The sequence below is a fragment of the Centrocercus urophasianus genome, unplaced genomic scaffold (assembly GCF_019232065.1).
Source record: "Centrocercus urophasianus isolate 14NV4802_14NV808 unplaced genomic scaffold, USGS_Curo_1.0 seq_12, whole genome shotgun sequence".
NCBI lineage: Eukaryota > Metazoa > Chordata > Aves > Galliformes > Phasianidae > Centrocercus > Centrocercus urophasianus.
The window spans coordinates 31,492,210-31,517,431 of record NW_024884364.1 but is presented as its reverse complement, the minus strand read 5'-3'; positions in this window follow the sequence as shown (position 1 = coordinate 31,517,431).

Below are 25,222 nucleotides of genomic sequence, written 5' to 3'. Positions count from 1 at the left end.
AAAGAATTCTCTTTTTCTCCCCTCTTTTTTCTACCTATCGCATTTTAACTTTATGTTCTTCCCCATCTCAATTTCATTATCTTGTTTTGTGGAGAACATGTGCTGTAGAAAAAATGCTCTCTTCAGTGGAAAAATAGAGTTTTACGTATGGAGAAAGTGATATTTATTATTTTCTTCCTAATGAAGTGGTTGACATTTTAAGAAATATGTTATAGAGAAAAGTCCAGTGCAGTAAGTGTAGTAATTGGAAGACGTAATTTCTATTCATACCCATATTTTCCCATCCGTTCCTAGCTCTGCCCAGTTTGTTCTTTGAAGGAAACTGCTCCATGGTCTCTCTTGGCAAAAGTGAAATTCTATTCTGTGAAGTCTGGACAGAGCAAACACAGCTTATCCTTTCAGTTGGAGGAAGACTTGATGATAAATCCTATGTATGGGTATCACTTAGAAACAAGCAGCAATATTGCTCCTGGCATATTTTGTGATGATTGTCAAACATGCAATCCAGCTAGACGATCAATTCAGAAAAGAATGAAAGCTTTGAATGTGCAGATGTGAAAGGTTGTTTGGTCTTTCTCAAGGCTGCATTTGTCCTACTGACTGACACCATGTACGAGGAATCACAGTGCAAGGTAAAAAAAAAATTGCTGAGTAAGTATGTCCTTGCATTCAGTAGGTTAGGCTGATTTGATGATCTACTCAGAGGGAGCTGGGGTCAGAGCCAGGGGAAAGACAGCTCCTGTGGTGTTGTGGTCACCAGGGCGGATATTTAAAAAGAAGCCTGTGGTTTGGCTGAAGTGGAGTGAGAAGAAACAACCTGTTCCTTAGTGTTTCCTGAAGAGCCTAAAGAAGTAGCTAGATTGGAAGAACAGATAGCTTCACACTACAGATGAAAGCAGAAAGCCATGGTGTGAAATGGAGACCCAAAATAACTAAGAGGAAGAAGGGGAGCTCTGACAGTAGTTGAAAGATGAATGCCCTGTCAGTTATGAAGAAACAAGAGAAACCTTAGGAAGAGGAAATGCATACTCTAAGTTAATTGCAACTTCAGCAAGTGATTGAGGATGCAAGCCACTGAAGTAAAGCGTTACGCATTTAGAGGGGTGCCAGTGGATCTTCCACAGTCCCACTTTGTGCACAGATAGGAGCTGTACCTATCCATGTTAAATGGCCTAAAGACCAAGCCTGCATTAGCAAGAAGAGGAGAATGGAAATCAGGGGTGCCTGTGTTCATTTGAAAATGTGATTTTTTGGCCTGGGTGATTACCCTGACCCGTTCTTCCTGTAAGTTAAGATCTTATCTGAAGAGGAAACTTGACTTCATCTCTAATATTTCTAGATGCCAGAAATCACAAAGGGCTAGTAGTCAGAAGTCTTTCTAAGGACACCTGTGTACCAAATAATATTGTAGTGATTTTTGGTGGAAAAAAAAAATCAGGTCTTTCAATTCTCTGCAGTGATCCCCACTCATATTGTCCAGGTCATCTTTTTGAATAAAACTGTATGGTCTCTTAGCAGAAGAGTCTGAGAAGCCACAAAAGAAGAGCATTGAAAATGCAAAGGTGAAAAGCCCTGTTTTAGCATTCGCAGTTGTTTTTGAGATCCATGTGTCTGTAAAAAAGATCCTTGTCTCTATAACACCTCATGGTGGAGAGCAGGAGCTGATTTGTACCTGTGTATAAACCACAGACTTTATGATCATGCATTTGAAACGAGAGAGAGGAGAAGCTGCTTTCTAGCAGGTAAGAAGATCTTTATGCACCCATTACAAAAGAGTGCAGAGCCCTGTGGGCAGGTGAGTACTGAACTGCAGCAACAGTGGTGGATCTGATGTGGTCTCCTGATCTGAGTAGGACAAATCTGAGATGCTGAGCCTTTTTTTTTTTTTTTTTTTTTTTTTTGTGACTGGAAAACTTATGATGCATGGTTAAGGTTGCATCTTCTTTACCCCAGTAATGGTTCAAACATCTTGTTCATGGCCTGAGAACACTTAGTCTTGTAACATGACAGGACAAGGTGAAGAGGGAGGACCAATCTCGTGTTTGAAGTTGCTGGATAACAGTTGTGTAAGAGGATTTGTTGTGGAGCGATTAAGTAGTTTGAAATACAGCCCATAGGAACTGTTGTTGAATTTGAATACCTCAGCAGTTGATTATTTCAGGCTTCTGAGAACTGGTAAAGGTGAAATGAGACATCCATTGTCCATTAGGTAGAAGCAGGAATTTTTTGATTTATTTTGCAGTTAGTTCCTTTTGCATTCTGGCAGTAAAACAATTATTTCTTATTCCACTTGGCATGCTTTGATGCATGAAAATATTCAGAATGATGGAGAGAAACATGGACAGTCAATTATAACTGCTACAAAATCATGGAGAAAATAAGGCACTGTTTTTCTGGAAACCTAATGTGTACTGTGTGTTGATTTGAATTTCTTTTTGGGATTGTGACAAAAGTTTAGAAATTACTGTTTCTGGATGTTAATATTTATATTACAGAAAAATATCCTGATTTGTAATGAATGTAATGCTGACTTGGCATAGTGGCAGCCTTTTTCCACAAGTTGCTTGGGTTCCCAGGTTAGATCGGATGTCAAAGAGCAATGTGTTTTGCAGTCTTATCTCCAACTCACTCACCTGCTGTGTAGGAGAGGAACCTCCAGACAGAGCTGAGAGGTTGGTGCAAACAGAAAGATGTTTGCTGACTTCAGGGGATTCACGTTCTAATGCCTAAAGGGAGAATATGGCACGAGACCAAACTGGGACCTGCTGGATCTACGCTTCATAGATTGACTTAAGGGTGGCCCTGAGTGCAACAGTGCTGCCAGGTTCACAAGCATCATGGAGAGTGCCTAACAAGCCTATGCAAGAGATATCCACAGTAGGAACCAGGTCTTGTAAGGATTAGCTGAGGGAACTGGGATTGCTCAATCTGGGGAAGAGGAAGCTTAGGGGAGATCTTATCTCTCTTTACAACCACCTGGAAGGAGGTGGGGACGAGGTGGGGGTTGGCCTCTTCTCCCAGGTTACAGCAATAGAACAAGAGGGCATTGCCTCAAGTTGTGCTAGGGGAGGTTCAGGCTAAATATTAGAAAAAAATTATTCTCAAAAGGAGTGTTGATGCATTGGAAGAGGCTGCCTGGGGAGATGGTGGAGTCACCAACCCTGGAAGTGTTCAAGAACTGTGTGAATGAGGCACTAAGGGATGTAGTTTAGCATTATGGGTGGTAGGTGGACAGTTGGACTAGGTGATCTTAGTGGTCTTTTCCAACCTTAATGTTTCTTTGAGTCTTTGAAAGAACTGGGCTTGGACACCTCTGAGATGCTTTTGAGTGCTGGCAGTAAGTAAAACATGGTGAATACAGCTTTTGCAGCCTGTAGAGGGAGAGGAGTTTGCTCCAGCCTTTGTTCTGACCTGGTACATAGCAACACCATCAAAATTCACCCAGAATATGGTCTGGAGACTCTAAATATTTCCCTGAATACAATCTTTTTTTTTCCTACTTCTTCCCTCCTGACAGAGCAATCTATCACTATTCATCATCAGCTCTAATGTACACCAAATTGGAAAAGAAGATGATGTGCCACAGAGGTAGAGGAGATTTTTTATTTATTAAACCTTTTTAGCGCTTAGCCTCCTTCTCCCTTGTGAGCTGACACAAGAGGAGAGCATGAACAAAGAGCTGAAGGTCAGTCAGGCCTGTGTGGGTATCGCATGACCTCCCTGTTGGTGTTTGCTGAGTTGGAAGCACTGGATGGTGTTGAAGCACTGACTCTTTCTGTGAGTGAGCTCTGGGAAAACGTAATAGTAGGTACTGTATGCTAACTTGAAACCTAATGTGTTATTACTGGCTTTTATATACCTGGTTACCCATGGATAAAGCTATATGATATTTATTATAGCAGGGCAGGATGGCTTTGTAATCTGAATATGCTGCATTCACACTAGTGACTTGAACAAAGTGTTTCTTCATTTCTCCAGCCATTAACGGTTTTCTCATAAGAAACCATGAAGTCAGTTTTGTTGTGTTTGTCAGCTGGGTTTGGACTGTGTGTATTCTGTATTCTGTTCCACAAAGGAGTTATTCAAAACCTCCCCTTCAGTCTTAATTAATAGCAGACCCTGTGGAAGGCGAGCCCTGTGGGGCTGGAGAAGTTCCCGTCTGGTTTCCATTTAGCCTGTGGCTGTGAGTGGAAGCACGGCTGGCTCCCAGCACAGGGACCTGGGCTGCTCGGCATGCTCTCACCAGTCTGGAGAGCACCAATGATGAAAGCAATATTCATTGGCCAGCCTCCAGCCCTGGCTTTTCCTCTGGGGTACCTGAGGGCAGAAAATAAGTTTATGCTAGCAGAAGAGGGCAAAAACCCCAGATGGCCCTCCATTGCTACCACCTCTAATGACACTGCCTTCGGATAAAGACCCATGAGTGTCTTTTGGGGACAAACTTCCTATCTACAGCATTTAAATCTTCCAGATAGATTTTAGCTGTGCTGCTAGCTGTGCTTTCATTCAGCTCTCAGTCCTGATCCAGGATTTCCCCTCTGCCATCTGAATTCCAAGGTCTTGTACCAGGGAGCCAGTCAACACAGAGGGTTGTCATGGTATTCCTACCATCTTCACATGCAACTGTATATTTTACTGGAACTGCAAAAGTCAGACATGAAGAAGTAATGTTTCCCATAAAAATAAAAACAAAATACCCTATCCCTAGTAGATGTACATAGTGTGCCAGATCCCTGGCTGGCTTAAACTCTTCAGAATCTCTACCTACCCTTCTAATTTATGCATTTGATCTGTCTGCTGTAAGCAGACATAAAGTCCAAAGAATGTCTCTGTTTCCAGAGAATAATATTTTTCTTTTGAGTTTGGCTATGGAGGGCTCACTTCTGCATATAAGTTACAAATAGCAGGCTAATAAGAGCAAGCAGCTCCGCCAAACATCGCACAGCATCATGCCAGCATGAAAGATGGTCTCACATTCACACTGTCCTCTAAAAAACTGCATCTCAAAGCATCAAAAAGTAAAAAGTAATAAAGCTCCCAAGAAGAAGTTTATGGAAATACCTTCTCTCTCAAGGAGACAGTCTCCTTTGAATGAAGGCTTGCATGAGTGAATGGCTTGCATGAATGAAGACTTGAATGAGGCTAGCATCGACCCATTAGTTTCTGTCCTAGGGGGAGCTCATTCCTGCTCTAGCTGGAGTGAGGCCACAAAGGACAGAGAGAAGATGCAGAGCTGAAAAACATACCAGGACACTCTGGCCAAGCTACCAGAGCTGCAGCCAACTCTGGGGCCTCTTCTACTGTGGGGTATGGAAAGCCGGATGCAAAAGCAGGAGGTGAGAGCTCCTGTGTTCTGCATGGCCCTCATGTACAGTAGCTCAATAGTACAATATTGTGTTTGGTGCTGGGGTGAGAAGTAAGGGGGAGTGTACTTTCTGCTTCAAACAACTTTTGATATAGTAGATTCAAATTCATCTATAAAAATGCCTCAGGATATGCTGATGGCATGGTGTTAGCACAGCATGTAGCTCCAATCATCTGTTATTTGGCATTTTAGTATCTTCTGAATATACAGAGGAGAATTTCTGAGCTTTGTAGGAAAAATGGTTGCCGTAAGAGGATAAAACTACAAAAAGGGCACGTGGAGAACAGAGGCAGCACAAGACAGTGGCAAGTGTTGGGAAGAGGATGCTCAACCATGAGGACAACCTTTTCCTCCACCCTGTATACTGAGTGGCTTCCCCAACAGCATATTGCAGTCTTTGGAATTTTATACATTTATGAAAAGCTGAGGGTCATCTTTGGCAGGCACCCATCCATCAGTGCTTGTAAATTTGGACCAATTTATTGAGAAATACAGAAAATAGCAGCAACAGAACCCAAGGAGTAAAGCCACTAGGAAGGCGTACATTGGGTCTCTTTGCCTGCAAAAAGAATCTTTGGAGAAAACAGAATTTTGGCAGGTGGATAAGTATTGAAAATCTTTCCCAGTGAATGTCACCTGAAAAACCCGAAGCAGAAGGCTGCTCAGACACACTGACATTCTTCTTATCAAAAAACTTCAGACACCACATGTCCTCGCTGGTGCAGTGATACAGTGAATTGCCATCTCTCCCAGATCAAGGAAAGTATGCACAGGCTCACCACTTCTTCCAGTCAGGCTGTTTGCTCTTGGTCTGAGAGTGTTTTGAGGGAAAAGGCCTTTGGGTCTTATGGACATCTCTCACTGTCATCCTAGCTGCACTAAATGAGCTACTAAAGGAAATTGGGCCCCATTACATTGATGCACCATGGCTAACTGCTCACTGATCTCTTGACTGCTGAAGTTAAAAGAGTTTCTAAAGTAACTACCTTATATCTAATTATTTGAATTGCTAGGCTGATCTAATTAATTATTAAGCAGCCAGTTCTGTTGTATCAAAAGCTGATGAGAAGTGAAAGAAAAGACAGTGGGTTTAGATTAGACATCAGGAGGAAATTCTTTACTCAGGATGCTAAGGCAAGTTACCCAGGAAGAGAGAAGCTGTGGATGTCTCATAACTGGAGGTGTTCATGGACAGGTTAGATGGGCCCCTGGGCAGCCTCATCTAGCAGAAGGTATCCCTGGAATATAGAAGGTTGGAATCAGAAGGTCTTTAAGGAGCCTTCCAACCCAAACCATTCTGTTATTATACAATTCTGAGAAAGAATCGTATAAAGAATTTTCAACTGAAATTATTCTAAAATCAAATAAGGAACACTTACTACAAAAGGAGAGTGAATTCCTAGAAATCATGGTACAAACAAGGTGTAGTAAAAAGTATGCAGCAGCCTCTCCTCTTAAAGGCTCACAGAGAGTGTTTGACACTTGGAATAAGACCTGAAGGCTCTTCATTTCAGAAAAAAAGAAACTTGCTTCTTTTCACCTCCACCTTTCCAATAAAAGAGGAAAAAATCAAGTAGGAAAATTACAGTTTTCAGCAAAGAAGTGCTACTTAATGAATGCTGCAGAAAAAATTTTGAGTGCCCACTTGAAATCAATAAATTCAGAGTTGAGAAGCAGCCTCCATTCTTGACCTGTTTCTGATGCACCCACTCACATAATTCAGACACACAAAGCTCTGTTGCCTCTACCAAGTAATTATGGGGGCTAAGCATTTTGGACAATGTTTAGATGTAAAAGTTCTGCCTGAATAACTGCACCATCCAACCCTCTTCATGCAGGCAGTGCACACTGGCAAAAATGCTTTGCCAATATATATTGCAGGCATGGTGAGTGATATAACATGTACAAAAGAAAATCTTTTGTATGCTTGAAGGGTTGATTCTATATTAAAGTTTTTGCTGTCATTACAATGTTGCAAGAACAACAACAACCATTTAGCATGTCTTACAGCATCAGCTTCAGTTTGGGGGATGTGTTTTCGAAGGAGTAGTGGCAGGTGAGTTGCAAGTCAGCAGAGCTGGGGCATTTGAGGTGAGAAATGTTAAGAAAAAGGAAGGCTGAAACATGTTGGTAGCAGAGACTTTATAGTCAAACTAAATCCCACTGTTGCAAAGCTTTAGGAGTAACTAATGAAGCAGTACCTCCTTTTTTTTTTTTTTAGGTGTCATTCCATCTGCAACAAAATGGATTTTGTAGTGAAGCAGAAGACAGGAATTGATGAGATGACTCTGGCTCTGCTGAGCTGGAGTTCTTGGGGCATAACAACGTCTTATGAAACCGATCTTCCAATCAGCTTTTCTCCTTGTCAACAACATCCTTGAATAGTTGCTGATGTTCAACAATAAAAGAAGAAACATCTTCTATCTGAAAAGCAGGCACCGCTCTAAGCAATTCTGTTTGAGCAGTGTTGGTAGAGAATATGAGGAACCCGATAGCTTGTAAATGCTTTTAAAAATCAGATCAAGTATCTCCCGAGCAGGACTAACAAGTGATGTAAGCTGCCAGTAGGCTGTTGGTGGATAACAAAATGATTCCAGGATTACTATAGAACACAACTAAAGGTGTTTCAAAATAGAAGCCAAACTGTTAATATTTCAAAATGCTTCTCCGTTCCATTGCAGTCCTACTAACTTCCACTAGGTTTCAACCAAACTTTTGCTGCAGCACCCAGCAGACAGCTCTGAAGAACTCTTACTAGCAAGAAGAAAGGTCATGAATGTCAGAGAAGGAAAAAGTCTGACTAGAAAACTGATGGAGCAAAAAATTCTGTAAAGACAAATCCCAGAATAACAAGAAAAGCAATTTAAATGAACTTCTGTAATCATGATTATAAATCATTTGCCAGAGCTAATAAAATAACAGAATTCTCTCTTCAGATCTGTATGTTAGGCTGCAGTGTCTCTGCTAGCACTCATCTGGAAGAAGAATGAAATGATGGAGCTGGGCTGCTGAAGAGAAACCCCAGCCCCACCCATCAGGGCAAATAATTGCTGCGGGATTTGGCCTTCTCTAATGCCTGAGAAGTGTTGGCACCAGCTGAACCCAAAGCTTGAGTGATGTTATTTTTGCCAGCCTTGTTAATGTCTCTTTCAAGTTTAATCACAATTCTCACAAGTTTAATCACATTCTCAGCAACAGTCGTGCAGAGAAAGCACTGAAAGCCTGGGGGAGATTTCTGGAGCAAGCTATCCTTGAACTGGGGCTGTCCTTGAGGTACAGCACCAGGACTTTCTCAGGGTCTGATGAGACATGGAAAGCTCTCATCTGCTCACCCAGAGAGCTCCACAAATACAGAGCCCCACTGCAGTCAGTGCTCCTCTTAGGAATTTCCCATCCATTGCCAATTTACTGAAAGAATGTGTGCTTGGCTCATTATGCTGTGATCAGCCCTCTCCTGTGGCCCGCTGGCCCCGCCATTCCTCCCATAACTGGATAGCTGGGCTGAGGCCAATGGGATGAAGTTCAACAAGACCCAGTGTTGGGTCCTGCTCTTTGGTCACAGCAACCCCATGCATCACTACAGGCTTGAGGCAGAGTGGCTGGAAAGCTGTGCAGAGGAAAAGAATCTGGGAGTGTCAGCTGACAGCTGGCTGAACATAAGCCAGCAGTGTGTCCAGGTGGCCAAGAAGGCCAATGGCATCCTGGCTTGTATTGGAAACAGTGCAACCAGAAGGAGTGGGAAAGCGATCGTCTCTCTGTGCTCAGCAATAGTGAGGCTGCACCTCGAGTGCTGTGTTCAGTTTTGGGCCTCTTACCACAAGAAAGTCATTGAGACTCTGGAGTGTGTCCAGAGAAAGACAATGAAGCTGTGAAGGGTCTGGAGAACAAGTGTGATGGGGAATAGCTGAGAGAAATCTGGGAGAGAAATCTGGTGGGAAAAGAGAAATTTTGTTTCCATGCAAGTGTTTGGGAAGAAAAGACGATGGATAAAAAAAAAATGTCAGCAGGATGTTAGGAAAATATAGATTTCCAATTTTGCCAGTGTGTGGCAGTGGTCCTTTAGCAATTGCAGTCGCATGAAACAAAGCGCTGTTAAGTTTCACATTTTGCTGTGGTGGCCAACTTGGAAGAGGACCCAGAGCCACTCGCTGGGTGTACATAGGATTCAAAATAATCTTTGAGAAACCAATTAAACGCAAACATGTTTTTAAAAAATTCACTGCAAGATCCACAGTAGCTTAACCTGAGGTGTGACAGAAATGAATTGCAAATAAAACCTGACAAGTAGGGGCAGTTTAAAGGATACCTTTAACGCTTTTCACAATAAAATAGTTTTCACAAGCAGCTCGTATATCTCCCAGCCTCCCTGGTATGTGTTGCTGCTGGGTGATTCTGGAGTCATTAATGGATTGCAAACTCCCTGCCCTGCTCCACTCCCTGCAACCATCTTCAGATAGTTGTAACAACTCAGCACCTTTCCAGGACGATAGCCTTCTTTGAAATGTGCTTTGAAATGGGCCACGTTTGAGTAATGGGCAGAGCTGAAAGTTGCTGAGTGTTGGACATCTCACTGCTGTCTGGACCTCTGGGAAAATCTGCCTTGGTTACAACTCCAGCTCTCAGTTGGAGGGTACTCCTTTGGCTGGCACCTATAATATAGAGAGCTGAGCATAATGATGAGGCTGGATCCATTAAGGATGAAATTTGAAGCTTTTTGTCTTGCGAACATTCAAAGCAGCTTCTGTTTTCTTGGAGCACCTGGAGCTCACCCTACTTGGGGCCAGAGGGATGGAGCAGAGCCCCCGCATGGGAGCCACCACAGATTCTGTCCACATGTAGTCTAGGGATTATATTGCTCAATGGACCCAAATGCTCCCCTATGCTACATCCAGAGGCTATTGCTTGCAAACCAGAGACATTGCTAAGATCTGTGAGAGGATTTGCATGACCCACTGCAGCCTATGTGGCTGTCCGAACCAATGGGGCAAGGAGGAAGAAGCAGGAGTGAGATCGAACAACTCTCCTGAAAAAGCACTTGCAAAAGTACCTGGGAATCAAGGATCTGCAACAGGAATGAGAGAGGAAAGTTCACTGTTCTTCTTGGAGGAGAGAAGGAAGGCTGACTGCTTCTGTTTGCCCTATCAGCTCTTCTAAGAGATGCCTGTTTTGGACCAGCTGGTGAATAGCTGCTCTGAAATAGTGAGCAAACCAAAGCAAATTTGTTTTACACTTTGTTCTCCTTTATTTTTGTCACCATGCACCATGTTGTCACTGTTGGGTGATAGGGAGGGGCCGTGGCTTTTGTGGTTGTAAACAAGAGCTCCATGCACAGCCCTAGGAGGTGCTGGCGCTGTGTGAGTGGGTGTGTGTGCCCTCCTTTGGGACTGGTGCACGGGAAAGCTATGAAGGAAGAACAACGGGAGCAAAGCAAAAAATTGCTGAATTGAGAGCCAGGTTTGCACTCGGTCTGCTCATATGAAAGTAAAATGGTAGCTAGTTGCATGGGCAGGGTTTACAAGTGCTTCTGGGTACGTACAGAACCCTTGGTTTGCCTCAAAGAGCTTTATTGCTGAGTGCTGAGGTTAGCTTGGTGGTGGTGTGGTGTGTGCCTGTCAGAGACCCTGCGCACGTTTAAAAAGAGGTAGTGACAGCTACCATGATCTGAGCCATCTGTCTTTAGGGTGAAAATCCAGAGGAAAGATTTCATAAGAAGAGAATATCCAAAATGCTCATTCTGAAACTCTTTTCCTCCCAGATCATCCTGGAGGAAGGACATTATGTCCCTCTGCCGATGGCAATGATTCCATTATCTCCAACATGGCTTTACTGCAGTGATAATCGGTTCAGAAGGGAGGAGAGGGGGCAATAAGGACGAGGACTTCTAACATAGGGATTCCTGGTGGTGCAACCCTGGCACTTCAGGAATTGGAGCATGAAACCACAGTACTTTAAAAAGCAAGTGCTGAAAAGGGAAGTAGTTTGGGGGGGGGAGGGGGGGGAAATTAAAAAAAAAATTAAAAAAAAAGGACTGTCTGTTGTTCTTGAGGAATGAGGAGATGATTCTTCTGCCTACTGCAGCTGGAAAACTCTCAGCCTTCTTTGCTCTGTTCTGTTTATCCCTTGAAGACAGACAAGCATGGACCTCTTGGACCTTCCCTGGTTTTGATCCTGGCAACTAAAAGAACATCACTGGGTCAATGGGGACTTGCAAGTTTGCCAACCTAAATGAGAACGCAGCTGAAATACTAGCATGCTGCCATAAAACCTGCCTCAGTCCGCAGAGCTCTCGTTGCTGCAAGCCGGTGGCTGGGACCCAGTACTTTGCTGAGAAGGTACCTCACTGCCCATTCGAACCTCTCACTGCCCATCTGAGTGACTAAGCGTAGTAACACTGAGCTTGCCCAAACATAGGTGGCGCAACAGTTTAACTAATCATTAAACTGTTAATTGTAAGACTGTAGCTCCATAGCTCTCCTTCAACCTGCATAGGCGCAGCTATGCTGATTTAGGAACAGTGATGAAGAGCTGGGGTGTGAGGTCACCTCTAAACCCATGGCAGCTCCAATGAAAACAGCATCCAACTGCCCCAAAATGGGTGGTTCTGCTTGGCCAAGATCCTGTTTGAGCTGTACTTGCAGATGCAGGGTGAAATCAGTCTTACAGCCCTGCCAGAGCCCTCAAAACCTCTCATCCTTACAGCAATTAAGGGATTTTACTCTCATAATCACCCTCTGATAGGGAAAGCATGTGTTCTCGTGTTACCAACTGTAAACAGATCTACAGGATTAATTAAGTGACTAGATTAAGGTCATGCAGGAAGCTGTGGTTGAACTGGAAATTTCAGTGCAGGCTTGCAAACCCTTGCCTGGCTCCCCATTCATTGACCAGCTGCCTGCCTGCAGGATCACAAGGCAGATTTGCATTTTCTGAAGTGCCCAGGCTGTTCCTGATGTTGGGGAATTGCATTACTGTCTCAAGTTCCTGATTTCTATTATTTGATCTATTACATATCTCTGTGTGTTGCATTTGCCACTGTAAGAGACCATAAAAGATATAAAGAGATAATACTGTATCCCCAGACACTACGTGATGTGATTGTGGCAGCGGGAATACGAAAACTGTACTTAAAGCAGACTCATTTTAACACATTTGCCTTGCCAGTGTGACAGAGCCCTGGCACAGGCTGCCCAGAGGATGTAGTCTCCTCCTTGGAGACCTTCAAAACCCAACTGGACGTGGGCCTGGGCACCCTGCTCTTGGTGTCCCTGCTGGAGCTGGGGTTGAGCCAGGTGGACCCAGAGAACCCTTTCAGCCTCAGCCATTGTGTGAGTCTGCATGGAGTTTCACTCTTAAGTGAATTGCTAGAAAATTGGGTAGGAGCATGGCTGAAGGAATAGGGAGATAACCACTGTTGTGCACCTTAGATTTTATTTCATTTCCTTTTGCAGATGTGTATTCTCATGCCTGTGTGTCAGTGTTGAGTATTTTGCAATGCAGTTTTTTCCTGGTGTGTGCGCAGATCCTTCTGCTTTGATGGAGCGGCACCAGAGGCGTGTTTGCCTCACAAAGTTTATTTTGAGAGCGTCGCACCTGAACGAAGATGGGCACGCCACAAGCTCCCACTTGTTGCTTGGGCAGAAGGTGGAATCCTGGGGTGGGGCATGCCAGGAAAGTACGTGAAGCCTGATCACAGCTCATGAAGCTGACGTTTATCTGAAGGGCATTCATTCTGCAAACCCCACCTCTTCCCCTAAGAAAAAAGAGATATTTCCTTCAGAGTAATGCTCCATTCTTAAAATCACCCTCCGCATTTGGGAAAAGGATGAAATGGTCATAGGTGTGGACACATCGAATAAGCAGCTCCTAGTCACTGAAGGCTCAGTACTACTGCTTCTGCTGGGCTGAGGGAGGGTGATGAGCCCACCGTGCAGGCAGCCACGAGCTCCTGAGTCCTTTTTGCCCTGCCCCAGTCTGTGCAGGAGGAGCGTGGATGGACCAACAGGTTTGCTGTTGTTCTGTTAGTAGCAGTTGGCATTCCTGTCAGCCTATGGTTTTATTAATGTGGTGGCTGTTCTGTTTTTGGGAGAATTTTTAACTGAGGCATTTCACAAGGTGTTAAAATGATTCAGTAAAAAGCATGCAAAATGAATCCCAAGGGAAAAAACAAGTCCTATTTAAAACAAACTTTGCCAAAGTGAAAATGGTATTTCATGTAATAGCAGAGTACATAATAGAGAAAATTTGCTTAAAGGGTTGCCAAGGTTAAATTGTTTCTTGGAGCAGAGAAAGACTCACTAAGTAGAGGGGTGGACAGAGAAGATTTATGGGTAAGAGCAGAAAGAGCAATGGCTGTGAAATGAAGCTGTACAAAGAAAAGAAAGAGCAGGAAAGGAACTCAGATATAAGAAAGCAGGCTAACAGTAATGATGGAGAATAATATTACCATAAATATCTGCTATTATCGTAGAATCAAGGAATCATAGAATATCCCAAGTTGGAAGGAACCTATAAGGATCATCTAGTCCAACTCCTGGCTCCATGCAGGAGCACCCAAAATATCTCTGCATGTAGTTAAAGAAATTTGCTGAACCATTCTTGCCTTCCGTTTGCTTGTGCCCATCGTGCCCATTAAGTCAGCTGGACTGAATTATCATAGTGGCGCAGAGTGATTAGTTCAAAGCTCCAGGTACAAGTACTTGCAGCAGCAAATGGCAAATCACACAGTGTTAATATTAGCACTGAACTTATTTGCCTCGTCTGCCAGTCAGGAAATGGAAACAATGGCATGCAGTTTTATGCAACCAACACAGCTTAATTGCCAATAACAAGTACTCACAGTGAACTGCTTAAGAACAATTGATGGATGCTGACTGGAAAACTGCATCACTTCAAGGCATGAAAACGTGCTTGGAAGTAGATACAGGCTTTTTTTTTCCAAAGGTAGAAAATCGAGGTGGCACTGGGTAAGCTGTTAGATACAAACATCTTCAACTAGCAGGAAACAAGCATAAGAGAGGGGGGGAGGAATCAGGAACCAGAATCTGCAACACAGTCCGAAGAGAAATGATTGATAAAGGGGGAAAGAAGAGAATTAGGAAAACTGACAAGAAAACCAGCAGCAGAGTTTTGGTTGTGCTCTGTAACTTCAGAAATGCTCAGGAATTGAACAGCTTGTTGTTTGCCAGTATTAATGTTAGGCTGCAGTGTGCCCCTTCCTCCCTGATGGATGAACCTTCTGTGATGTTTACTTTTCTGGCTCTGCCGCATCGCTGCATCATTTTCTCTGCCTCCGCAGACGATGGATAACCAAAGATAGTAACGCTTTCTTACGCAGTTCCTTGACAGCTGGTGGTAAATGACCTGTGTCCCTGCAGATGTATTTATGGTTCAGTTACTCTGTCATTTGTGTTTCACTGATCCCAACTCTTATTATCTCTCAGATGCATTTGTCTCCCAGGACTCCTGCGCTTGTCACCTGTGTAGCAACTGTAGCTGCTCAGGGCTTCCCTCGTCCCTATAATTCACCATGACCTGAATTCGCACAGAGATCTTGTGCCTCTGTCTCTACCCTCACTTCATTTCTTTCACTTCTGTGTATCTGGGGATTTCTAAGGCCTTTTGAATGGTCCTCTTTTGTGATCTACCTTGCAGCCCTCTTTGGCAGCCCTGCTTTGTAAGCAGTGAAGAGCAGTGCTGTTCCTGGGCTGATTTTTGGGTTGGTTCTGCACAAAACATACCAACACCTGGGAAGCGCAGACAAAGTGGAGCTGCTTGTTGGCGATGAGTGCATACCAGCAAGGCATGTGTGATACCTCCAGCTGGTGGCAGAAAAAAGGAGAACCGCTTTGATGAAGTATTAAAAGATTTTGCAGATTCCACAGAAAATTCAATACAGCCAAAATGAAAATACCTCTCTGGTATACAATGGCAGCATTGATGCTGTTTTACTTTAGGAGTGTATCGTAGGCACTTTGGATCACACCCCCGCCTTTCTTGGTCTTGTTCTTGACTATATAGGGAATTTGGTCAGCTAACTTTGGTCCTGAATCACAACCACAGCAGATGACTAACACTGCCCTAAACAGAACTCTTCAGAGTAAACCCTCATCATTTCCCCCGGGTGCTCTGCGGCTGGCAGGCGTGCTGCCCACAGGCATGGTGTGGGTGACCTCGGCCATGCAGGTGGCTCTGACCCATCCCCCCTGCTGCAGGAGATGTCTGGGAGAGGAAGGCTCAAGGAAAGCAGATTACTGCTGCCTGAAGGTGATCTGTGGGCATCCCCTCCACCCAGGAGCACCTCAGAGATCCTTCTCTAAGTGCACATCCTGAACAAGAACCAGGGGCTGCTGCACGGGCAGTGTGCTCAATGTGATCAGCTTGGCTGCTGCTGGTACTCAGGAGGAGATATTTGGGGAGATACACCTGCTGGGAGCAAGCACAAAGCGAGATGCCTGCCTAACATGAGAATCTTTCCACCATGGGTGTCTCTGACCTGCTTCTGTGCCAGTGCTTTCCAGCAGCATGGTCACACCTTCCCATCTGCCTTTCATCTGGCTTTCCAGCTCTTTTGTGGCAAGGATGTAATTATTTAAATTGCTCTCTGTAGTTACTAGCAGGCTGTAAAACTAATAACTTGAAGCGGTGCCCTGGCCTAGATAATGTCCTGGATTCTGAAACAGTGAACTCCAACGAAGGTAAAATTGTAGCTGGTGTAGATGTGCTGCCAAATTTCTGCTGAACGACCAAAATGCCAGAAACGCTCTTAAAAGCTTCCTGACACTTGGGTCCATCCTCGTCTTTCTCCTCCTCCTTGTTTAGCGGCTGTGGCAATGCTGCAGCAATGTGGCTGGGCTGTGGGTGCTGTAGGGTGAAGGAGGACAGGCACAGGAGCGTAGCTCGTAGAGAACTTCAAAAAGCCCCGTGCCTTGAATGTACAAACAGAGCAAGCTGTTGAACTGAAAATGAGCTCTGTGTAAGTTTGTTGAGAAAAGAACCCAAAAACTAGAAAGTCACAGGAGGGGCGGCCTGTTGAGGCTTTCCAGCTGCAGACTTCTGGGCGCTCAGCCCAGCTCCTCCCACCAGTTCTGTGCTCCAGGCTCTGGCTTGGAGATCCTAGGGTACAGAAATATGCAGGGCGGCCACGGCGACTTTCTTCTCCATTCCTGGAGTCATGTGGCAGCCAATTCTTACATAAATAAGAATTAAAGATTCAAACGGGCGGGCAGCTTAACCCCACCTATTCCATATAGCAGCAGACCACTGTTGTCTTACATTTTGGACCAGATTCATCTGGTGCTCTGAGCTGAAGGAGCACAGCACTGGGAGCTGGTAGATTGCAACCCTCTCCCGCTGCCATGCTCCACTTGCTGTCTGTGTGGCAGCACAGCCATCAAAAAGCTCTGCAAAGCACTTGCATGTTTTTCATGCATGCTCTTTTCAGCCCCACACTCCAGCGCTGCAGGTGGGCTGGCTCCCAGGAGCCAAGTGTTTCCATGCCATGCTTCGTGGATGTGAAAAAGCAGCCCCAAGTCAAGTCTCTGGCAGGAAATGCTACATACTGAATATGCTACATACTCAATATGCCCTGTCCTGGAGGCCATACTCACAAAGAGCAAACACCTCTGCCAATGCAGAGACGGGCTTCACACATGTGCAAGGCTGCAGCTGAGTGCTTCTGCAGTGCTCCTATGGTGTCTGCAGGCCTTTGTGTGCTTGGGCAAACCCCCTTGTTCTATGTCTGTGTTCTCCCATGTGGGAAAAGGGAATAATATTTGCTTGCCAACCTTGCTGGGGTGTTGGGAGAGCGCAATGAATGTCTGCACAGTGCTGCAGACATAGGAGGTGTTATACGAATGTGAGGCATTGAGGAGGTGAGTAGTGTGCTTGAAAGAGGCAGAACAGGGAAATACAGCCTTCAGACAGCTGTGGGTCCAGCAAGGCAGGTTTATTACAGACAGGAATGTTTAAACTCACAAATAAAGGGGGTGCCAAAATGCATTTATTAGGAGATGATGGACTGCAGGCACTCCACGAAGCACGGCACCAACTCAGGAAGGTGAGCAGTTCTGCAGGCTGCCACATCCACACCCTAGCCAGCATAGGGATCCCGGGCACTGAATGCCTGGGGGATGAATGAGGGCACGAAGCAGGCTGGTGTTCCCTGCAAGCAGCATAAGAATAGACAGACGGTGATAAAAGCGAGCACTGAAAGCTCCTGCCTGCCAGTACTTGTCAGCACTGCTCTCAGGAATACGCCAGAGGCGTTTGTTTTCCTGCAGAGCAATGAGCACTGATAGTACAACCATGTCACTGCTTGGCAGACCCCGAGCCCCCAGGCAGCCAGGCTGTGGACGTGGAAGGTTTCTAAGTCCCCAAATCTCAGTGCTGGCATGTTCTACAGGGAACAGAAAGAAGAACTTGGCCTATGTGTTTTTGCCAAGTCGTGGGCATGCCCTTCTCCAAAAATAATTTGTAAGGAGGAGCAATGCGTTGATGCTTCATTGTATGGGTGCACGTTAAGAGTTGGGTGTTCAAAGCATGATTAATGGTTGTAGAGAGCCGTTAGTCCCCATAAGTCCGTGACCCAGACACCTCTCCTGTGATGCAGGGCTTGGCAGAATGGTTCCCCATGGCAACCCAGAGAAACAAACTGAAGGTCTGCACAGAAGGGATGACTTGAAGGGAAAGGGGCGGGGAACAGTCAAACTATTTTTATATTTTCGAACTATGCAGCAGTTATTTTTCACTTTTAAGTGCTAAATTCCCTTTGTGGTGTGCTTACTTACTGGGTGATACATACTTTTTCTGGTTTCCTCCTAGCTGCAATCCCACCTATCTATCCAAAGAGCTTCACGCTTTTTGAGTGAGCACATGCCTCTCTGAACTCATGATTTCCCTGCTGTGTGTGTTAATTACTGCTGTCAGTGTGTATGCTATCCACCCCTCACTCCAGCACCTGCCAGGTCTCTCTGGGCAGAGCTGGGACATACAACAGGTGAGCATGGAACCACCCTGGGGTTACCACGTCCCTGTGACAGCTGAAATCTATCACTGGCAGCAACTGGAAGACTCCAAGCTCAGCTGGAGGTTCCCATGCCACCAGGTGCCACCTGAGACATGTCTGGTCCTGCTGCCCCTTGGAGGCCTCTCCATGGCGTAGCACGGCAGCAAGACACAAGGTCTACAACCTCTACAACCATTAGGATGGTTGTGGTGGGAGGCCATTGCCTGCCCTCCTCTGAGCCACAGAGGGTGTCCATCCAGCATTTGTGCTGGCTTATCTAGGTACAAAGGTCACTGTTAAGCACAATGGTGGTTGTGATAATAGTGAGGTACAATAGCTATGCCCAGTGATGGCAACAGCTGAGAAGACCAGGCCTGTGGATTCAGGTGAGGGTACTGTGGCTGGTTTGTAGAGGTGAAGCTGTGTGCTAGCAGTCATGAGCACATGCATCTCAAATCCCAGTGGTGAGATGGAAGCTCCAGGGCCCCAGCACCTGGTGCCACCAGGCAGGCATTGGAAAACACCTTGGGCAACCTTGCGGCCAAATGAGTCTTCCCCAGCAATGAAGGGTGTTGGTGACCTGAGTTATGTACAAAAAGAGCCAGGTAGGAAAAATTGCCTCCCCACATAACTCCTGGAGGTGGCAGAAACGCTCTCTTTGAGAAGTGAAGGCTCTTTGCCCGATTTTTATGATCTATGAGAAGGGATCGGTCTCCTTCTCACTCCCATCTCGGTGACATTGAGCCATGCTGAGAGATCCGACATGGGGTGGGATTTGACTCATGCACCTTTATCTGCCTGCGCCATGGCTGTCTGAACCAACACCTCACCCAGCGCTCCCTTTACCGTCCATGGGAGATATGGGTGTGTTTGGGGTATGAGTCAGCTGGTCTGTTTTTGCTTTCTGTCTTAAGGTAAAGTGAACTGCCCTAGATTTTCCTCATTAACCAAAGGAAACGTAAGGTAATTTCACTTAGCATTACACATAATGTAAGAAAGTATGTAAGGACCCCTGAATTCTTTATGATTTTGTTGTGAAGAGAGAAGGGACTTCAGTGTCTCAGAAAACAAAGGCCAGCTGTGATGAGAACAATGCTGTCATGCTTTCTCCTATTAATCTGATTTAGCCTTTAAAAGATTCTTCATATATTGTGGACGAAGGAGTTTAGTAAATCATAAAAGCACAAGGGAAAGGGAAGGAATTTACTTAAGAGGTAGCCCTCTCTTTTCTGATTTCACTTGCATTTACTTCTCTGCTGGCTTTAAGCATCAAACTGAAAACCATAGATACAGAATAAAGCAGTGAGCTCGGTTTCCATGCTTACTTTGCTGCAGCCACAGTTTCCAAACCGGTAAGCCTGACTTAGGACACCACAGTGTCCAGCAGCATGCAGATGGTTACTACCCTGCCCCATGACAAAAGCAGTTGCTGGTGGTCATCATATGTCTCATATTTTCCTCCAGTGATTCTTCGAGGTTCAGCAGCTTTCCTCAGCAGGCAGCTAGTGGGACCAGGAGCGCAGTCCTGACATGAGAAGGTGCATTTTCAGGGTGGTAATTTATAGGCATCCATTGCTGGAACACGTGGCAGACGTCATACTGGTTCCTGCTGCAGTCATCATGCAGAAGTATTTCTTCTTAGTGGAAAATACTCATTTACAGAGATGCTAATCAAACCAATACTTCTCTCTGGGCTTACAATGCACTTGGAGGCCAAGTTTCAGCACGCAGTATGTTACATGTTAACTAGGTAACTGAACAAATGAATCAACTGAGAAATTAACGAGATTTCAAAGGTGCAGACAAGTTAGAGCCGCTCCTTTCCACCTCTATGCAAATGCAGCTTCAGAAATCCCTGAGACACTTTCCAGGTTGTTGCTGCCTGCTCAAAGTTTGGTGCAGCCCGGTGCCTTGCTGCCTGCTGCGGATCTCGGATCAGCTGTGGTGTGGCACTGCTTCGAGGGAGGGCTCAGGTCTGCTGGGTGGTTATTTGCAGCAGATAAAGAACAGTAACTCCATTGTTTGAATGGCTGATCCATCAGACCTTTGTTCTTTCCCCTTGATGTGCTGGAGGAAAGTCACTGCAAGTGCCATTGTTTACCCAGAGTGTTTTCGAGGGCTTTCTTTCCTCCACTTCATTCAATGGGTTTATTTGTTTTCCGAATATTTCAGATAGGAGAAGGCTAAGATACTAATTCTGTTTTGCCTCCTGGGTTAGAAACTGCCTTTGAAAAACTTTCTAGGCTCGTTTGTTTGTGTAGTAAAACATGTCTGAAAATGATTCATTGATGATTTTAACCTAGCAAGGCTGGTTGGAGATTGATGCAGTCAGAGGGGAATAGGCATCCCTTTCCGTCCATCAGCCTTTGCTCTGCAGGCCAAGCTGTGGCTGCCTGCCCTCCCTCTCTCGCTTTGGCACAGTCTAACGACCCTCACCATTCCAGCAGGCTGTAATTAAGCCATTCCTAATTTCAACAGAAGAGTGCACTGGGAATGAAAAGGGAAGCCCTGCTGGATAGCTCACATTCACACTAATACTGTCGAATTCAATCTTTATTGCCGTGTGTGTGCGCTGTACCTCTGTTACACATCCTAGAGCAATTATAGGAGAAAGAACCCATAAAAAGGACCTGAAAAATATGCCTGAAACCTCATGTGTGTTTTCCAGCTATGTTAGGAAACCTAAGAAAAGCCATTTCCTCTTTTCACAAACCACCTTTCTTTGAAGAAACCTGTGTGTAGAATAAACAGTGTTTTTAGATGCCACTGTGTGGTATTAAGGGAAAGTATTTGTAAGATGTGCCTCCTTCACAACCCAGCTGAGGAACCATTCAAGAAAAGTCTGCCCATTTCCCTTCCAATACTGTTGTATTTTAGAAAAGGTGGAGGTGTTGTCTCACTGGCACAGAATCCATGTGTGCAGAGGATCACAAAGGATGAGACAGCTTTGCACCTCCAGCAGTACTCCTGTTGGCACTGTCACTACCACACATTCTTGCTTCCACAGCTAGACTCACCTAAGGCAAATTTCTTTTCACTTCGGCGTCAGAAAGACAGAGACTTGTTTCAAAGGGAGAAAATCAACGAGAACATAGCTACTGTTTTGTGGAGCATTTAAATGTGTACAAAAAACTGATTTAAAATCTGGAAAGTGGTGGATCCTTCTCTCTCTCTACGCACACAAGCCCTGGCTCTAAGCCTGATTGTAGAAAAGTTTTACATGTAAAATCATCAGGACCAGCAAAGCAGTGGTTGCATGCAGTGTGGATGGGTCACAGCAAAATAAAAGCAAAAAACAAACAGATAGCTGAATTAAATCGTTTGGGAAAGTGTTGGTTTGAGCTCGGAACTGTGTCACAAACATGTGCAAGCATGCTGGAATGTGATGCAAGGCACGAAGTGAAAAAACACCCAAGGTATTCCCCGGCAGTTTGTTAATTGTTTCTTGTTCTCAGCTCTGATCTCAAGCAACAAGATTGGTGGAGATAAAGAACTTCCAAGAGAGTGAAGAGCATGAATAAGAATGTGTTTCAAGAACTTACTGACATATCCATTCAAAGGCTGCAGGTATTGGAGTGCCGAAATGTTGGCACACTGCTCTCCCTAAGAGCCTGTGTGAGAAACTGGGCCCGGAGGCTGTGGTAGGGGTGTAGGAGAGGCTGCTGGGATGACGTGTGAGAGCTGGATATGGACAGCCTGGGGTGAAGGAGAGCATGTCTTGAGGGAGTGAAAGAAACATGAGAAATATGACTAGGGATGACTGGAAAGTGAGATAGCTTGCATGGCTACAGTGCAGAAGTAATGAGTGGAATGTTTACAGAGTAGGTCTGTGAATGGGACTCTAGTGTATATAAAAGTCATTTGGATGAACTGGATGAACCTAACATGTAGAAGCAGCCCTTGGCCAGGATCAATGCAAAACCCACCAACTGACCTTTCCAGGCTCCAGATGCAAGACACACAGTAATGCTAATGCTTTGGGAGGCTAAACCACGTGCAGGAAATGCAATAGTAAAGAGGAGCTCATAAGGTAGACTGTGTTCAGATGGAGGTGCTCTTCCAACTCCAGCCTTCCTAGGAAAGTTGGAAAATGTGGTGAGGGAGGCATCAGTGATATCCTTTCTGATACTAGTCCCAAGACTCTGTTACTTGAAAATTCACTAATAGAAGGATGGGAGATAGTTTATAAATAAGTTTTTAGGGCAGAAAGTCCCTTTGGTAAAAATAATTCACGAAATTTGTGGTTATTTGCTTTAAACAGAACCCTATGAATGAAAGATGTGATGTCTCACGGAGTGGAGCAATTCCCTCATGTTGGGTGGCATCAAACTCTGAATGCTGCACAGGGAGGAATCTTCCTTCCCAAGCCTGCCAGCTCATGAACCTAAACTTTTGTGAGTTCAGGTGGGGAAAAATATCTTAAATAGGGTATATGTTTACTGTCACCACTTTACACCTGTGGAACCTCTGCAGAACTGCAGGCAGACGGGAAACATGAAGAGCACATGAGCTTCTCACAGGGAAACAGGAAATAGGAAAAAGCTGCTGTGCTCAAAATTTGCTGTGAAAGAAGACATGGAAGTGCAGGCAAGATAGTTTCCATTCTTTCTAAGGAGTTGTCTAAAGTCTTCAATGTAGTTAGATTCTTTTGCTTCAGAATGCATGGTTTGCACATATCTTTGAAATCTTGTTTTTGTATTCTGTGTACTGCTTTATACTTACAAATTTAAGTCCACATTCTCTAACCAGAATCCTTTGAAAGCAAAGCACAGACAGTGGGCTTGTAAATCCTTCAAAAATCTTTTGTAATTTGAAAAACTGCTGACGCTCCAAATCTACCCATGCACCTCTATATTATACCACTTATGATTGTGATGGATAGGACTTAGGAAACATGGTAAAATGGGACAAGTGATTAGAAAGTAATTCTTGAGTCACCCAGTCCAGGTAACCTTGTCATATGCTCCCTTTTGTAACTCAGACTCCGCACTAGGAGGAGGTGGCTAATTTGACTACATGGTCCCAAGGGAGTCTTTTCCAGGTTACACCAGTGATTTAGACATTTCTTCTAAATTAAAGTCTAAATATGTTGGTGGCTGATGTGCATCCATCTGATCTTATGATGAAGCTGTCCCTTTGTAAGTGCCTTTCTCCAGAGCTTTTGTTTTGCTATCGTAAGCTATTAGCATATATATTCTTGTAACGCAGACTTTGTTTTTCTTGTGATAATCCTGGTAACTTTTCTCCATCTGCACTCTGTGTCCCCTGGGAATTCATGCCACTTGAGAATGGGGAACCTACCATTGTACCTGCTATTGCAAATGAGAGCTAACCAAAACTTGTACACAGTATTACTATTTCCCTTTGTGATGTACTGGTAGCAGAGATACTTTAAAAACATTTTAAAGCTGAAGTTCTCTCTTTACAGCTGCACCACGTTATTGTTAATAACTGGCCTTAGCGCCAGGGGAAAAGCTCAGTTGTTGCTAGCTGATGAGTTCTTTGCTTATAGTAAAAATGAAGTCATTCCCAAGTGTATGAGCGTGTTTTTGTGCTACTGAGTTTCCTCCTTTTTCTGTTTCTTTGATTCACAAAGTCCTTGTGGAACACACTCTAATCCTCTGAATAACGTCTCTTCCCAGTTTTGTGTCATCAGCAAATTTTGTTAGCACATGCTGACGTTCTGAACCAACGCCATGAGAAAAAATACTAAGTAAGATCAGTTTTGGAAACAGACCTGAGGAAGTACCTCTGTCACTCTGACTGTTCTCCTTTTACCTCTGCTTTGGTCCTTGTGCCCTCAGCCAGAGCTTCACCCATTTCAAAATTCATGCATCAACCTCTGCTGTTTCCAGGTACATTCACATGCTACCCTGAAGCCTTTTTGGAACTCCAAAGGAAAGATTTACTGCAAAGCTCATATCAAAAAAACAGGCTGCCGTATTTTACAAAAGTGATCCACCTGTGTTGAGCTAGTCTTGTACCTTACTGCACTCATCTCTCTGCCTTCAGCTGCACCTGCAGTTTTCTTCTTTCAAACACTGGCTTCTGAAGATCTGGCCTGAAATGCTGAGAACCAGAGCTTAAGCAATGCTTGTATGAAGCTATACTATCCTGTTGCCTGTGATCATAAAATCGCAAAATCATTAAGGTTGGAAAAGACTACTTAGGTCATCTAGTCCAACCATGAACCTAAACCATACATGGTTTGCTGTTTTCCAAGCAGTCGGCATCTTCTCCATGCTCAGTTGTGGGAGCACTGGACAGCAAATGTCAGGACACAGCTGTGTCCCCATTCTTCAGCTATAGGCCTACAACCACTCCAGCACAGGGAACCGTAAGCATGACAGTGCTTATGTAAATGGACCATGAATGTCAACAATCATATTTTTGGAGAGGCAGAAAATAAACAGTCTGTTCCTGTTACTTCTAATCTCCTGATTTTCCAAAACCAGTCATAAATAAAAACATTTAGTTCATGCAAAGTCTTTTTGTTACTGCTACAGACAGTCTACATAAAGTCACATTTACCTCATGTTGTGATGATGGAGTACCTTTTCCAAAAGAATACATCTGTGTTCAAACTTAGCCTCTCCCTCTCCTAATGTCTCCACTACCACGTTATTGATCAGTATGTGGTGTACTGATTGGTACCAGTTAGGTATGTGTTTCAGTAGCTTAAAGGAATGAGAACAGCTTTATTTAATGGTAATTAAATGTGAGTCTCTGGGGAGAAAGACTTTCCCTGATCACCACTGCTTATTTTTAAAGATGCAACTACGAAAGGTTCAGTGAGGTGAGGGAGCAGAACCTACAGTCACTAGCTATTGTGTGCTGAGGTGTACGTTGAAACC